This window comes from Myodes glareolus, chromosome 7 (genome assembly GCF_982192425.1).
Source record: "Myodes glareolus chromosome 7, mMyoGla1.1, whole genome shotgun sequence".
NCBI lineage: Eukaryota > Metazoa > Chordata > Mammalia > Rodentia > Cricetidae > Myodes > Myodes glareolus.
Genome location: NC_142032.1, coordinates 95314743 through 95330808, shown reverse-complemented (window position 1 = coordinate 95330808; position 16066 = coordinate 95314743). Strand labels below are relative to the sequence as shown.

The window sequence follows — 16066 nt, the reverse complement described above, 5'->3', positions numbered from 1 at the left end:
ACTTGTCTCTCTGGAGCTTTTTGTTTCATTTTAGCTTGGAGTTTCGTTTTCAGAAGGTCTGTCTGTCTATTTGTTTGTTTCTTTGGCCGTCTGTCTGTTGACAGGGTTTCATAAGGATCAGGCTAGCCTCAAATCCCCGGTGCTCTGGCCATCAATGCCCAAGCACAGCAGCGGCAGACTCGCACTACCACACCCAGAACTTTACAGTTATCTATCTCTTGCCTGAGTTGGCATTACAGGATTCAAACCCTTTTATAATATTCCACTGCGTCTAAGTAATATATCTGATCAAGGCCCTAAAAACACTTCCCTGCAAAGTTAATAATATAATCTTTACCTCTTTTCCATGGAAAGTCCAAATCAGCGATTATTTTAGGCTGACAAAATGCATATAAAATTGAAAAATGACCCACAATTTCAAGATATTTCTTCATGACAAAATAATTGTCACTCAGAGTGAAACAGGCTGTTTTTACCATAAAACAATGCGATCTCTCAAACAAAATGAAAAGAGTTTAGTTCCGTCGACCACTGTCCTGAGGTGTCCCAATTTATTTCACTATTTCAATTCTTTATTCCAAGAGGAAATTAAAAGTTGCAATTCAGCTATTCAATATATGCAATAAGCCCATTAAAATGACATGAAATTTCCTCTCAATTTTTATTCATAACATTTACACATATTCGGTACAAGAGAAAAAAAGGAGAGATTTATGTAACTGTAATTGTAAATTGTGGATAATAAGCTATATTTATTAAACTACAACTCAAAAATAATGAAAAAATACTACATTATAGTTAGATTCTGTGCAGACTACACATTATTCTCTCTGCCATTAAAGGTCACTAACAAGTATGATACTACTCAAACATGCATTTCAACATAACAGCAAAAAAGATTCTAGAAAATACTTTTATATTTGGAAGCATAAAAATCTATTATTGTAGAATTTGGCGTTTCACCAAGTGTGGTGCTGTTAAACTACACCCGTCAATATTTCCCTAATGCCTGTGTAGGAACTCGAGTCAGCAGAAGCAGGTCAGATGTGACACAGCAGAGGAAAACTATTCTCCTCTGCATCATGTGCAGCCAGACCTAATCAATGATGTGCGATCACCTTGCTGTTCTTCTTGTACTAAATCAACACTTAGAGCCTAGAAACTGTACAGCCTACAACTGGGACAATTCAGTTCTACCAAAGACATATAAATGAGTAAGGAAAAGGCAGAGATTTGAGTATTTGCTAGTCTGGTCCATTTTTAGAAGTACATGATAGCATATGTCCATAATCCCAGTCACACAGAAGGCTGAAGCAGGAGGACTGCAGGTCTGAGGCAACTGTCCCGAGCAATTCAGCAAGACCCTCCCTCAAAATAAAAAAGAAAGGGCTAGGAATTAGATCAAAGATCAAATACAAATACCAATATATGGGTGCAACTACCAGTACCACAAAAAGAAGAGAGAGAGAAAGAGGGGGGAGAGGGGAGGTATGGAAGGAGGGAGGGAGGGAGAGAGGGAGGGAGGGAGGGAGGGAGGGAGGGAGGGAGGGAGAAAGGAGGGAGGGGAGGGAGAAAGGAGGGAGGGAGGGAGAAAGGAGGGAGGGAGGGAGGGTGATTCTGCTTCTGGTCAAGGAGAAATAGGGTAACATTTACCCTTGTGCTTTAAACAGCTAGAAAACTGGATAGATACAATATAATGGTTGCAAACATTATATGACAGGCAACAAGAGAAAGGGAAAAGAAACATTCCGAATCCTATTGTACCAGCTTAACACCTAGAAGCAGTTTCCTCAATAAGTCTTGGATCCTCCCCCCCCCCCCCCCACGAAGTCTAGCCTAGTTGAGGGAAAAGAGTACAGAAACTAGATCTACAGAAAAGGTCCATATGAGCCTCTGGCTGATGGTCACATGTTGCAAGACCAAAATCACACTATGTGAAACAGGCTAGGTACAAAGGGATGAACGCTGTAAGATTTCAATGTTGTTAACTATCTAGAAAGGGCAAATTCACAGGAAGGAGACAGGCAACTGCCATGGGTGGAGTGCCCGTTCTCCCCTTCTAACACGTGGGACCCTGGCGTCCAACTCAGGCTGTCAGGCTTGGCAGCAAGCACCTGCACCACTGAGCCATCTCAGCAAACCCAGTAGAAGGGATTTTAAAACAGAAACTGAATAACACTATAGTCAATACAAAAGTCAAAAGCTTTAGCAAAACACTCGAAGTGACACAGAATCTCATCAACTAACTGCCCAGCAACTGGGTCAGATTCCCTCAGCAAAGGGGAGAGAGGCAGAGGGACAAGGAAGCGTCTGTTAAGACAGAGCCGGAGACTGAGCAATGCGGCATCTCCCGCTAAGCTTCCGGAGGCCAGCATCCGAAACTTACCATAAAAGATTCTTTATAGATTAAAAAAAATGATGTTGCAAAATCCAGATGGCTGTAAATTGCACCATGATGTAATGAAAAGTCAATGCTCAAAACTCATGCAGCCTGAACAATACTGATAAGCATCAAAATATTAAGTATTAAATTCCACCTCCATCTTAACAATCAATTTCCACACCCTTGTTTTTCCTGCCTCATATACAAATAAGTTCCTCTGTATTTGGAGCTCTCTACAGATGACTCTGAGAGCATACCTAACTGTGACTACCTAGCACCTTTCCCTACTGTTATATTTAGCATCCTTGGTCATTTTTACCCAGTATGCACCCCTCCCCGGGTGCTTAGGACAATACATGCAGTAGATTAGATGACCAGTGTTTGTTGAAAGGGACAACAGAAGAAAGAACAAGACTTTAATTTATTATACAAATTAGTCAAAACTTAGCAAGTAAACGGGTGAAGGTTTCCTCCACCAGCACTCTGAAATGTCACTTAAAGACTAAAAAGAACTCCCACACACAACCAAGGCTAACAGACGCAACATTGCTGAAAACAAGTTAATTTGGGAACTTTACATTAATATGAATTAGTAACAAAGATAACGGACACCCAATCCCTTCCTCCCTCCCCCATACTCTAGAAATAAACACACAAGGCAAGGAGCTCTGTAAATTTTGCAATTCTACAATCTGTGTAGAAGCCAAGGCCACAAAAGAGCGGGAGGGATGGATTGGTTCCATGCCCTAGCTAGGTGTCTACGCCACAAATACTCAAAAAAGCATTGCTCCACAGTCAATCTTACTATATCTTCAGAAAAATATGTGGGGAAAAGAAAAATGCTAGATATTTTCAACAGAAAAATCGTCATAATTTTACTTTGCAACGTAATTGAAATGTTCAGGCATAAAGTGAGAAAGCCTCTGCTCAGTATTCACATCAGATATCCAAATTCTTCAAATCATTACTTCAGCACCAAAAACCACCACTTATATATCACAGTGTTCATGCTAGAATTCCAAGATCACTTGGGAAAGATTAAGATCATTTTTAGCAGAGGCACAGAGTGAAGGAATGGATCTGTTCATTCTCTAAGGTTAACAAGCATTTCTCTCACTCTCCAATGAATGTGAGTTATTTCTCATAGTCTTCAATACCAAGAGTCTGTGATATGTAGGTGTTCAAGGAAAGAAAACTGGGCCATCATAATAATTTCAAGCTCTTTGAATGGAAAATAGTAAAATATTCTAAAAAGGTCTATAAAATTTGTATCCTTGTCATTAGGCAATGTCTCCCAGTTCATAATCATCTTTTTCACAATGTCAAATCAAAATTTAAAAAAAAACTTAATGGGGCTTCGAACAGCCCAGACTGGCCCCTTGTAATACGTAGCCAAAGCTGGCCTTGAACTCGACCTTCCAGCCTCCATCTCCCACACCAAATGGCGGGGTTCCAGGCATCCACCACCATGCCTAGCCATCATCTTAAGCCTCTGACAGCACTCACACTGAGCGCAGGCTCACCTGAGAAAACAGATTTTTTTTCTCACTAATTTAGGAAGAGAACCAACGGTTTTGACAGAGCCTTACCACTTAAGGAGGAAGTCTGCCCTGAAAGAGAGCTCTCTGTCCCTGAAGTCTGGATCCTTATCAAAGAGAAAATAGGAATCTTTCTTTGCTTTATTAATCTAATGGCTTGATAACCTGCGTCAATTTAAAGGCATTCGTCTACAGGGAGAAACTATTCGAAAGCTAAATGTACTAAATCTTCTTTCCTGGGCCCTAAGTATCTTTTGAACTCTTACTGGTTTCACTTACTGCTTTATTTTAAAATCAGATTGAACCATTTTGTATGACCAGTCGCTCCTCATAAAGATGGATTTCATCTTACCTACATATGTATTATTCCTGGTCAGAACTGCAATGAACTGTGGTGCCATTTAAAGCACTAACGCAGTGCGCTGCAATCCAATTAATAACTTACTCTGAAAACAGTTTTCAAAAATGGCCAAGGTGCCCCCACTTCCTACTCTTGAATATCAAAGGCACTGACTGGCTGTCCATACTATTTCATTTATAGATCTTCCTGAAACAACCTCACAGTAAACCAGCAGTCTTCACCGCTACTCCCATCAGAGCTATTTGTGAGCTCTATTTTGAAGACTTAGCAGAAGTGTATTTTTATGAAAATCAATGTGATCAATAAAATAAAAGGCATTTTCTATGATACTCAGAGAACCCTGTAGTCTATCAATATCCCTTTATAACAACAGCAACAGATGACAAAGCTAAAATCATAGCACAATACAGTAAACGAATGTGTATCACACAGGTGCAGCAGCAGATGTGCTGACACAGCTTCAGGGCTGTCATACAGTCACTGAAACCTGGCACCGAGAACTAAACATCAAGTCTACAGTCTGATCAACAACTCTTTACTCGCTAGGGAACAGTCACATGGAAAAGGCTCCAACTCGGGAACCCCCACTTCCAACGTGGCAGGGCTTGGTGAGTACTGTGAAAAGTGCCAGGAGAATAAAAATATATAAATCAACACTAGGCAAAATCAGCAGCAGGGAACGTGGGGGAGGGTGCTAAGACCCAATGCCATGCGATTCACTGGGAAAGCAGCCAACAATCCATATGCTACCTACAGCCTAAGCTAAAGGGGCAAGAGTAAAATTATGTGGCCAAAAATTTCTAAACTTGCAAGAAATGTAGTTACATAAAAAATAGTCACTCCTTTAAAATAAATTACTTTTGAACTCATTTAAAGAATGAACTAAAATAAAAATACTAGATGTAAGTAAGGCTTTAGTTTCCCTGAAGATCCCAGCAATCAGCCATTTTAAACATTCTAGTAATGAAACATCCATAGAATTTAAGGAAATCCTACTTAAAAAAATAAAAGAAAAACAAATTAGTCTGTAAACCAGAGATAATATGGGACCAACAAAAGGCTTAGTTATAACTCATTCAGAACTGAGTATAATAAATACAGTTATTACAATTTCAATTCGCTGATGGCTGAACTCAAAAAGCTACCATGCTGCTACTCAATCTTCTAAAGAATCCAGATCTCATCAGTACAGGAACTGTATGTTATATTTCTGAAGCACAGAATTATTTTAGGCTGAAAGGAATGTAGATGGAAAAACAGAGCTACTCAGTGGCAGGGCCAGAATATAAGATCAAAATGTGGGCCTCTGTCAAGTGTATTTGAACAACTCTTCAAATATTGTATAACAAAACAGCTGCCTTACCCTCTCTTCCCATAGCTAACCAATCTCATTTTGGGAGGGAGGCTCCTTCGTGACGATCTGGTTTTGAGGCAGGGTCTCACTGTGCAGCCCTGGATGGCCGGGACCGTCCTATGCAGACCAGGCTGGCTTTGCCTCTATCCGTTTCTAAGTCCTGGGTTATAGGTGTGCACAACTACAGCTTGGTAAGATTCCAGGTCACACTTTATGTAAGCAGCCTCTGGAACTGCAGACAGGTTCTCTGGTCTGTAGAGTCGACTTGGGGTGTGCCTTGAGTGGATAAAAGGCGCTGACTGCCACAGTGAGATGTAAACCAGGCTGCTGGGCCACACCTCAATCCCGGGTCACTCTACTGAGCCTAGAACAAGGCCTATCATGAGTAAGAATAAAGAAGCCCAAAGGGAGATCACAGTGAAGTCACCATCCAGGGCAGAGGACAAACCTCCAGCTCAGGGTCCCTCTCCACTTGGCCACAGTCACCCTGACGGATCTCTTCTGTGGCTACATCCTGCATATACAGAAGACAGATCCACTCTGACACCATGAGTCATGACAAAAGGTCGTGATACCAAAGGAAATATGCAAGTAACTGGGGGCAGTATTAGAGTGGAGAAGTCAAGAAGGCAAAAACCCAAAAGAGCAGACGCATGGATAAAATGCTAAAAATAACAGGAAAAAGATCTTTTTCTAGAGATGGATTTAAAACAAAGATGTTAACCCTTTAGTAAAAACTGCATTTCTGTGTTCTCCATTTGAACCCAGCGGAACAGATTCCACAGGCTGGCACTGCTAGCCTTCCCAGTCATCTCTTCCCATCGTGTGTCAGTATCGGCTTCCTCTGAGAAAAGGGGACTGCAAATTGCTGGGAAAAAAGTGAGATGGTCCAGTGGCTTTGGGATAGGATTCAAGGGTTTCTCCAAAAGTTAAGAGTTCCCAGAAGACCAGAAATTCTACTCATACATGCCAGGCACACCCAAGAGGACTGAAAGGACGGGTTCGTGCCAACACTTGTGCACACACGGCAATAGCAGCACAATACTCAAGAAAGAAAACACATGACATTAATTGATGGTTAGAAAGGAAATGCTACGCACACTGCAACAGAAATGAAGCTTGAAAACATCCTGCTAAATGGTAATATAAAGCATTTTACTATACATAAAATCAAGGGGTATTTTTAAAAAATTAAGAACGTGTTTGAGGGCAAGTAAGATGGATCAGTAGCTAAAGGCACGTGCTGCCGAACCTGAAGACCCGAGTTTGATCCCCAGGACCCGCACGGTAGAATTAAAGAACCGGGTCTCACAAGTTGTTCTCTGACTTTCACATGCATGTGTTATGCAAAGCTTAGTAAGTTCTAAAGACTCAGAACATTCTGAGGGGAAGCCTCATCAAGACTTAGGAAGTAGGCAACTCTAGAGTGGCAGGAACCATGTGACTTCTTCAGGGGAGAGGCATGAGAACAGCACAAATGGCTCTCCTTGCGGCCGGACCCTGGAGACCCTGACCTACTTGGCAAAGACCTGTAATCAGTTTGCTACATAATTCTGGGCGTGACCCCAGGAGCATGTGTGCTACCTGCTCTCCTTGCTTTCACCATGCCAGTCACACTGCTAGACTGAATGAGGCACAGCAGGTCACAAAGTTTAATATTAAATTTGTATAACTATTCTGGAAAGAACGATTTTTAACCATAAGAGTTTTAAAGAAATTTTATTAAATAGATGGTACCAAGAGTTAATGCCAACAGTCTAGGAACAGGGATGAAGCAGAAACATAGAAACCCACATTTTCTTTATTTCTAATAACTGTGTCAATACAAGAGAGACGGACAAAAGGACAAGGGATAAACAGTGCCAACTGTGAAAAGTAAGTTTCCAAGTTATGTTGTCTATAGGATAAATGGGGGAAACCCTGATATATCCCCAGAGGAGGTACAACAGTACAAAATGTAGAATGGATTGATCCAGCTTTGGCTGGTGAGTAGATTATGAGCATCCAGATGCTACCAGATGTCAATATTAAGCACAAGAGCCAAAACTATCTCTCGCCCTGCAGGACACTATAGCCCCATGTGCTGCCAACTGGACACACTGTCCTACCTGCAGCTGTGCCTAGTCAGAAAAGTTCCTTTGTAGCTTGCAAAACTGCTTATTCTTTTGACAGTAGAGATATAAATCAAAAAGTTAATGGCTACGGGTGGGGGAGTTGGGAGACAGAAGGGGAAAAAGCAAAGAACAAACTGGCAACTGTTGCAGTCATTTTTAGAAACGTAGGAAATAAAAAGTGATTTAAAACTGTCCATTCAAAGCATTGAAACTGTATAAATAAAGACAGCCCAGGCATCCGGGCCACTTGCTTGGACAACAAGCAGTCACAGTCTCTTTGTGGCACCAACTTAACACATTTGTCCCAGGTCATGAACCATCTGGAGCAGGGCTTCCAGCACTAACTCCCTGAATCCAACCATCCACTAGGCCTTTCCCCACCGAGCAATAAGGACTCCTGAGAAGGCAGATACCCGCTGGGCTGCCTGCAAGAGACACTCTCCAACCTGCCCAGCTGCTGTCAGTCACAGTGAGCTCCCGGTTCCAGATTCTGTGAGCCATGTCCATGCTAGGGTGGGCTTCAGGTACTACAGGTGGTTTTTAATCTTCCCTGTTCCTGCAAGTAACCTCTTAATATACTCCTCTTAGTATCCAAATAAAAATTCATTGGTTCACCAAATTGGACTCTGGAGGCATCCTTACTTTGGTCTGTCATCAGTTCCCCATCTTGGGTAAGTAAAGGTTTATTCACATCTCACCAGAATCTCACACATAGCAATGTACCATGATATATGCATGTGCACACACCCACGTACATGCACACACACATTAAATAATAAATAAATGCTTTTAAAAGAAGTGTGAGAAGAAAATGAGTTGGACTTCTATGAAAACCATCCAAGAATAAATATGGGCCTTTCTCCAAAATCTCAGGCAGGAAAGATCTGAGCTCCCTGTAACACATGAAAAATGCCCTTGTGAGGCCTGCTACAGCGCACTGAGGAGGATTCTAGTAGCGAGAACTGGAGTCTCGCAGGTACAGCTTTTGTTGGTGGTAAATGATCACAGCACAATGGCCAGCACCACGGTGGCCACCATCTCAGTCTTGCAGATTAGAGGAATTTTCTACAATGCTTTTGTTATGAATCATTAATTGTTGGGGTCCAGAATTAAAATGGGTCCAGATGATCAGCTTCTTGAAATAGCTACCAGCTCACGTTAAAAATACGGAACCACAAGCAAACGTTTTACACATGCAATACAAAGGTGAAGACACAGTTCAATGTACTAGAATCGAGTGTATATCATAAGCATCCAATAAATGCTTGCTGAATATGTATTTGCAATAGTTAATATTGCTTACTAAATTTGTGTCCAAAAGTAAGAAAATGGTAACTTTTTTTTTTTGAGACAAGAACCTGCTATGGAACCTAGGCTGGCCTCAAACTTTCAATCCTCCTGCCTCAGCCTCTCAAGTGTTGGGATTATAGGTGTGCAGTACCATGCCAAATTTTGTTAACAGTATCAAACCTATATACAACACTAAAAACACACAAAAAACTTGGGGTCTCTCCCTATTTTATTCCAATTTATTAGTCATCCTGACTGGAATTCAAAGTAATAACTTTAATGTGTTTTTATTTTTGTTCATTTTTCAGTAATTATACAGGACAAAATGTTTTCCTTCTGATAGTTGCCCCCTTACTTTCCTTGTCTTCGCTCTGCCTCTCACTGGTCCTCTCTCCCCTCCCCCACAGTCTTGCTCTACTTCCACATCACATACATATGTATATAATCAATGACGATTTGAAAGGTAATTTTATGTAGTCTACAACACATAGAAATGACATTTTAATTAGTTATTAAAATCATTGCCCTCACCTTATAAGCCTTTTTAAAAACAACTTCAAGCCAATAAAACCAGAGATTTGGGGGTGATTCATTTCTTACGCACTGTACAATTTACTTCTTAATAAATTTAGAGCAGGTACATTAACACAATTTAACAATTATGTGCCCATTATTCACATCCTAGAGCCCTAAAGGTAAATCCACGCAAAACCTAATCAGCTTCACTATTATGCAGGGGAATCCAGAGGAGAGAAGCGCACCTGAAAGTACACCAGAAAGACAGCAATCAATTTTGTCACGTCTTCCTTATTTAAGCTTCTACTTAAAAATGGATATTTCTTGGTATGTAGCAACCGTGAGTGTATGAAATCCCATGAAGGATCATTACACAGATGAGCGTAGAAAATGCCTCCAGGTAAAGGGGAAATAGACAAGATCGCCTGACAAAATTGGGAGCATCGAGGTGAGGGGGAGAAGGGAGGGGGGCAAGGGGAGGACAGAAGGGGAGGAGAACTTGGGGGAAATGGATGGTCAAGATGGGGGAAGGAAAGAGACGGAAAACAAGGAAAGAGATATCTTGATTGAAGGAGCCATTGTGAGGCTAGAAAGAAACCTGGTACTAGAGAAACTCCCAGGAATCCACAAGGATGACCCCAGTGAAGACTCTAAGCAATAGAGGAGAGGGTGCTTGAACTGGCCTTGCCCTGTAATCAGACTGATAAATGTCTTAAATGTCACCATAGAACCTTCACCCAGCAACTGATGGAAACAGAGGCAGAGACCCACAGTGAAGCATTGGACTGAGCTCCCAAAGTCCAGTTGAAGAGTGGGAGGAGTGAGAATAGGAGCAAAGAGGTCAAGACCATGATGGGGACACCCACTGAAACAGTCAACCTGAGCTAATGGGATCTCACCAACTCTAGCCAGACTGGGAAGGAACCAGGATAGGACCAAACCAGGCCCTCTGAATGTGGGTGACAGTTGCACAGCTGGAGAAGACTGAAGGGCCACTGGCAGTGGCACCAGGATTTATCCCTACTGCGCGTACTGACTTTTTGGGAACCTATTCTCTTTGGATGGATATCTTGCTCAGCCTAGATATAGTAGGGAGGGTCTTGGGCCTTTCCCAAAGCAATGTGCCTTACCCTCTCTGAGGATTGGATGGGAGGTGAAGAGAGGGGATAGGTTGAGGGGATGGGAGGAGGGAAGGGAGTGGGAACTGGGATTAGTATGTAAAATGAAAAAAGATAATTTGCTTTCTTTTTTTAAAAAAAATGTGAAAGAAAATAAATTAGAAAGAAAGAAAGAAAGAAGGAAGGAAGGAAGGGAGGGAGGGAGGGAGGGAGGGAGGGAGGGAGGGAGGGAGGGAGGGAGGAGAGAGAGAGAGAGAGAGAGAGAGAGAGAGAGAGAGAGAGAGAAAGAGAAAGAAAATGCCTCCAGGATTACATCTTCTCTTTCAGAAACCACTTCTCGGGGTCTTGAGGACAAAGAAACAACCCTACAGGTCTAGAATATCTGGAAGCCACTTCAGAAAGATCCATCCTCATTCTCCCTACACAAAGAGCTCTTGCCTTCCTCTTCAGTGAGGCACGGAGACGGATGAGCACCGGCCTTTGTAGCATCATTTTTCACAATTTTTATGAGAAAGTATACTGTTAACTCTGTGTCTTGGGGGGGGTGTGCATACACTGTATATGTGTGGTTCCTGTGTGTATGTGTGCCTGTCTGCACACCCACAGAGGTCAGACGAGGACGTCTGTTGTCCTGCTCTATTCAGCTCTGACTTCTTCCTTTGAGACAGGGTCCACCACTGAACCTGGAGCCAGGCCAGAGCTAGAATGCTCCTTCTGTCTCAGCACACACCCAACTATCTGAAGTCAGGGACGCTAGCCTTCTAGACAGGCACTGGTATCTGAACCCAGGTCCTCATGCTGACAGAAAGTGCTGTCGCCCACTGTCGCAGGCTCTCAACTTTCTTATGTCGACTGTCGTTACCTCTCAATTTACTAGTATCACAAAACAACATTTTTTTAAAAATATATATGGTTACATTTTTAAGAAAGTGTAGGTTGTTGTCCAGTCTCTGCATAAGGACATTCTAAGTCTAAAATTACATAGGAGCCAAGGGACGTTCATGGCTCATGGTATGCAGCCCTGAGTTCACACCTCAAGATTCCCCCCCACCAAAAAAAGCCATTATAAATGAAAAGGCAATTGTGGTTTAAAACACGCCCTGTATGACAAGCAATATTCTCACCATATCAACAGTGCTCACAAACCAATGTGTGGCTGACACGGTGCCCTCCACACCCCTCTTCCTCCACAGATGAACCTGCACTGTTCCTGTGGAAAGAGCTTCCTCCCAGCTTTGAGAGCCTCGACCATCTCCCTTGGCCCTCTGCTTCCCACCTGGATGTCTTTGCCCCACCCCTGTTGACCTGAAGGCCCACACTGTCTAGATTTCAGATTTCACCCGAGTCTTAGCTTCTGAAACACTGGTCTCTAGTATACTCAGTAGCCGACTGGCAAGTAACAGCCTTACCCTAAGTCCTGCTAAAGCCCAGGAGGCTGGTTCCTGCCTAGCAATGAAGACAGAAGTCAGACAAACAATGGGAGAAACAGAGTATGGAAATAAAGCAGGTCAGGGGTGCAGCTGGATGTGAGCAGTAACTTCTAATATTCCCAGAACATAGGATATCTACAGTCGAAGAGCACAATTTTAAAACTTCTAGTTTGAGGGCCACCCAGTAGCTGCGCACGCCTTTAATCCCAGCAGAGATAGGCAGATCTCTGTGAGTTCAAGGCCAGTCTGGTCTACAGAGTGAGTCCCAGGACAGGCTCCAAAGCTACAGAGAAACCCTGTCTCAAAACAAAAACAAAAACCCTTCTAGTTTGAAATGAAAACTGTCAACTGACCTGATCATTAAGATCACTACATGCACATATTCAAATGCCATACTGTACCACATCAATGTGTACAATTACTATGTCTAGAGAATCCTTCAAAGAGTCTATATAGACATTCAAATGAAAGAAATCGTTAACAGCTAATAATTAGGTTGCTTAATGCTTAAGCAAATAAATAATAAAGATATAAGTTATAATAAAGAGGAACCATTTTTATCTGTGAAATGGGCATCAGCCGACAGTGGGGCTGAAGACAATCATCCTTCTGGAGAATACAGCAGCCCATGATTCAAGAGCATTTCAGCACTGCTGTCCTTTGGAATTTCATTTTCGAGAAACTGATCTTAAGCAACAGGGATATAATGAAAAGATTAAATTATGAAGACAGTCATCACTACATTTGGTACTTGACATGTAAATAATAGTAATAATAATATCTAACAACACTTCATTTGGAGAGCCATATAGAACTAAGAAAATGGCATGAGAGGACCCTTACATATTACTGACTAAGCACCATTCACCGTTTCAAGTAGTTCACATGCAGTAATTCATTTATTTTTTAAAGCAATATGACGTTGAACCTGTAGACAGACTGGCTAGAGTCATATCCCACTTCCCGGCAAAAAATCCGAGGCACTGAGAAGGTGTCTGAATTAAGGTTACACCAAGACAAACTCTGACTTTCTAGACTGAAATTCAAAATATTTTGGCAGATTCGTTTGCTCCTAAACCTTGCCATGAACTAATGACAAACTATGCACCAGCTTTATTCCCATTAAGATTCAGTTTACTAAAGAGAAGCTAACGTAGTTGGTGGCATTCAGGGCTGTCTTAGAGTTCCCTCGATGTGCAGAGACACCGTGACCACTCTTATAAAGGAAAGCATTCAACTGAGGCTTTGTTTCCACTTTCAGAGGTTCAGTCCGCTGTGATGGTGCAGAGCATGGCTGGGAGCATGGCGGCACACGGGCAGACATGGTATCAGAGAAGCAGTTGAGAGTTCTACATCCAGATCTGCAGGCAACAGGGAGAGGGAGAGAGAGAGAGAGAGAGAGAGAGAGAGAGAGAGAGAGAGAGAGAGAGAGACTGGCCTGGCTTGGGCTTTCAAAACCTCAAAGCGCACCCACCAGTGACTTCCTCCAACAAGGCCACACAGCCTAATCCCTCACAAGGCCACACAGCCTAATCCCTCACAAGTAGTACGGCTCCTGATGACCAAGCATTCAAATATATTAACCCATAGGGGCTGTTCTTATCCAAGCCACCACAAGGGGACAGTCTATACACATTCTGGATCCCAGAAGAAGTGGTGCAATATACACTGTATCGCCCTTCCCCAGATTTCAGGTGAGGAACTGTGACAGAACTAGAACGAACCTGTAAACTATCTGTCTGTTCCTGCAGTCTGTGCCTCTCACCATCGCATGATACTCTCAGACGCCAGTGAAGGCCAAGGGAAAAGAGTTCAAATTCAGGCATTCTGATACTTATTAGTGACACACCATGCGCCATACCCAGAAATGTTACTAGAGGAGCCAATATTGAGGTTTGTCCCAGACAAAGTAATCAAACACAGTTTTCCTGAGGAAACGTTTGGCCTCAGAGATCAAGGGTAAGAGATAAAGAGAAGGAAATGGCAGGGAAAGGACCAAGTATAAAGGTCCTGAAGTGAGACAAAAAAATTCACGATGAAAACGTAGATCTAATCTATATGGGAAGTAGAAAAAGACAAGATCTCCTGAGTAAATTGGGAGCATGGGGACCTTGGGAGAGGGTTGAAGGGGAGGGGAGAGACAGGGAGGGGGGGACAGAGAAAAATGTAGAGCTCAACAAAAATCAATAAAATTTAAAAAAAAATCAGGATGAGGAAGGGGCTGGAGAGATGGCTCAGTGGTTAAGAGCACTGGCTGTTCTTCCAGAGGTCGTGAGTTCAATTCCCAGTAACCACATAGTGACTCACAACCATCTGTAATGATATCTGGTGCTCTCTTCTGGCGTGTGGGCATACATGGAGGCAATGTTGTATGCATAATAAATAAATCTTTTTAAAAAATCAGGATGAAAAACTCGAGTCTCTGTAGATAACATCAGGAAGAGTTAGAAGCTAACCACCATGCCTGGCCTAGATCATTCTTCTTGAGGTACTAGAGATCATGCGTGGGGGTCAGAGGGCAATCTGTGGAGTCAGTTCTGTCCTTCCCCCGGGGATCTAACTCAGGCTATCGGACTTGGTGGCAAGCACCTTTACCACTTAGCCATCTCTCTGGCCCAGCACGGTCAATTTATAAATTTTCAATATTGTTTCCACTGCAGAGCGGACAAGCAAGAACACTGTAAAACAAGATGATGGCTTTAGACCAATTAGGAGGAAACTACAAGAGACAAGATAACATAACCTGTTCTCAGGCCATAGAAGAAACAGAAGTAAGCACTTAGGCCTGATCTTGGGTATGAAGACAAAAATGAACACAAGTTGATGAAGAGGGTGAGAGTCCCGGCCTGAGAACGAAACAGAGGTGTGATTCATTCTGACAAGAACACCGGTGGCTTACACGGACGAGAATTTTAAATGTACAGACTCTCTACATATTGCTCACAATTTGAAGACGATTTGGAGGAGAGAAAGCTTACGTTCAAAAACCTGTTGATTTTGCTTTCGACTCAAAGATCCTTCCTCCTGTGTACAGCGGGCAAGATCCTGGTCTGATGCTGAAGGTAGGTGGTCAGACCAGAGAAAACAGGGTCCTCCTCAGCTGCGGTGAGGAACAAGTACCCAAAATGTGCAATTATCCCCTACAACTAACTTAGCCACTTAGCCGTTTGTCCTTCCTGCACATGGCAATTTCACATGTGGGTTCACTTCAGGCCACCACTGTGGGAGAAATCTAAGGCGCATCTAGGAAACTGAGGCAGCAGGCTGAAATTCCCTAGCCTCAGAATCAGCAGGAGACAGCTCTTAATATCACCCTACCTTCTGAGCTTCCACTACGTGCAGGAAGTGTACCCGAAGAACCCATCACAATATAATGAAGTCCTGCTGGGTGTCCGACTCTTAGAAAATTCAAAAGAAATCAACGCCTTACAACTCCAAAGCTTCTTAGGGCGTTTTCCCACACACACACTTACCCTTAGTGAGGTCACATTAAACTTTCAAAAATGTCTCCTGTAGTGAAAGTGGGATGGAGGTGAGGAGGTGTGGATGGACCCAAGCAGCCAGTTGCCACCCAAACACCAAATCAGGGGGAAATGAGGTGCCAACTGTTTAGGCCCCTGGGGACTCCTGAAGGGTCCGTGGTCATCGCCAGGTCCCTCAGCGCTGGCTGCCTGGCAGGCAGACCCGCAGCTGGAGGCCCTGAGGCCGGTTTGCCCGCGGTTGCCATAGCAACGGCGCTCCGCAGCCTAACCCTCCCGCCCACCCTTTCCCTCAGGGCAGCGTGGCCGCGCCCTGTGAGGCGACCCGGGGGCCACTCACCGCAGGCAGGCGGGCTGCCTCTGGCGGAGGAGTACACTCCACGCGGGTGGTCGCCCGGCCCCAAACTCCACACCTAAAGAAGCTTAAGCTTAACTTTTCTCAGGCCGCTGAGCCGACCCGGGAGGTGGACGGGGTCCTCACCG

The 16066-nt window shown here is 43.3% G+C and overlaps 1 protein-coding gene across 3 annotated transcripts in view; it reads right to left on the bottom strand.

Annotated features, from left to right (window-relative positions):
* The window catches only part of Stk33 (serine/threonine kinase 33), a 166210-nt gene extending 150144 nt beyond the window's left edge, over positions 1–16066 (bottom strand). For 2 of the 3 annotated variants that reach the window (XM_087908575.1, XM_087908578.1), the window contains exon 1: positions 15578–15802. The gene's annotated coding sequence lies outside the window, so the exon portion shown is untranslated. Of the gene's footprint in view, positions 1–15577; positions 15803–15923 lie in introns of those variants that run through there. The other variant, XM_087908577.1, reaches the window with a different exon arrangement.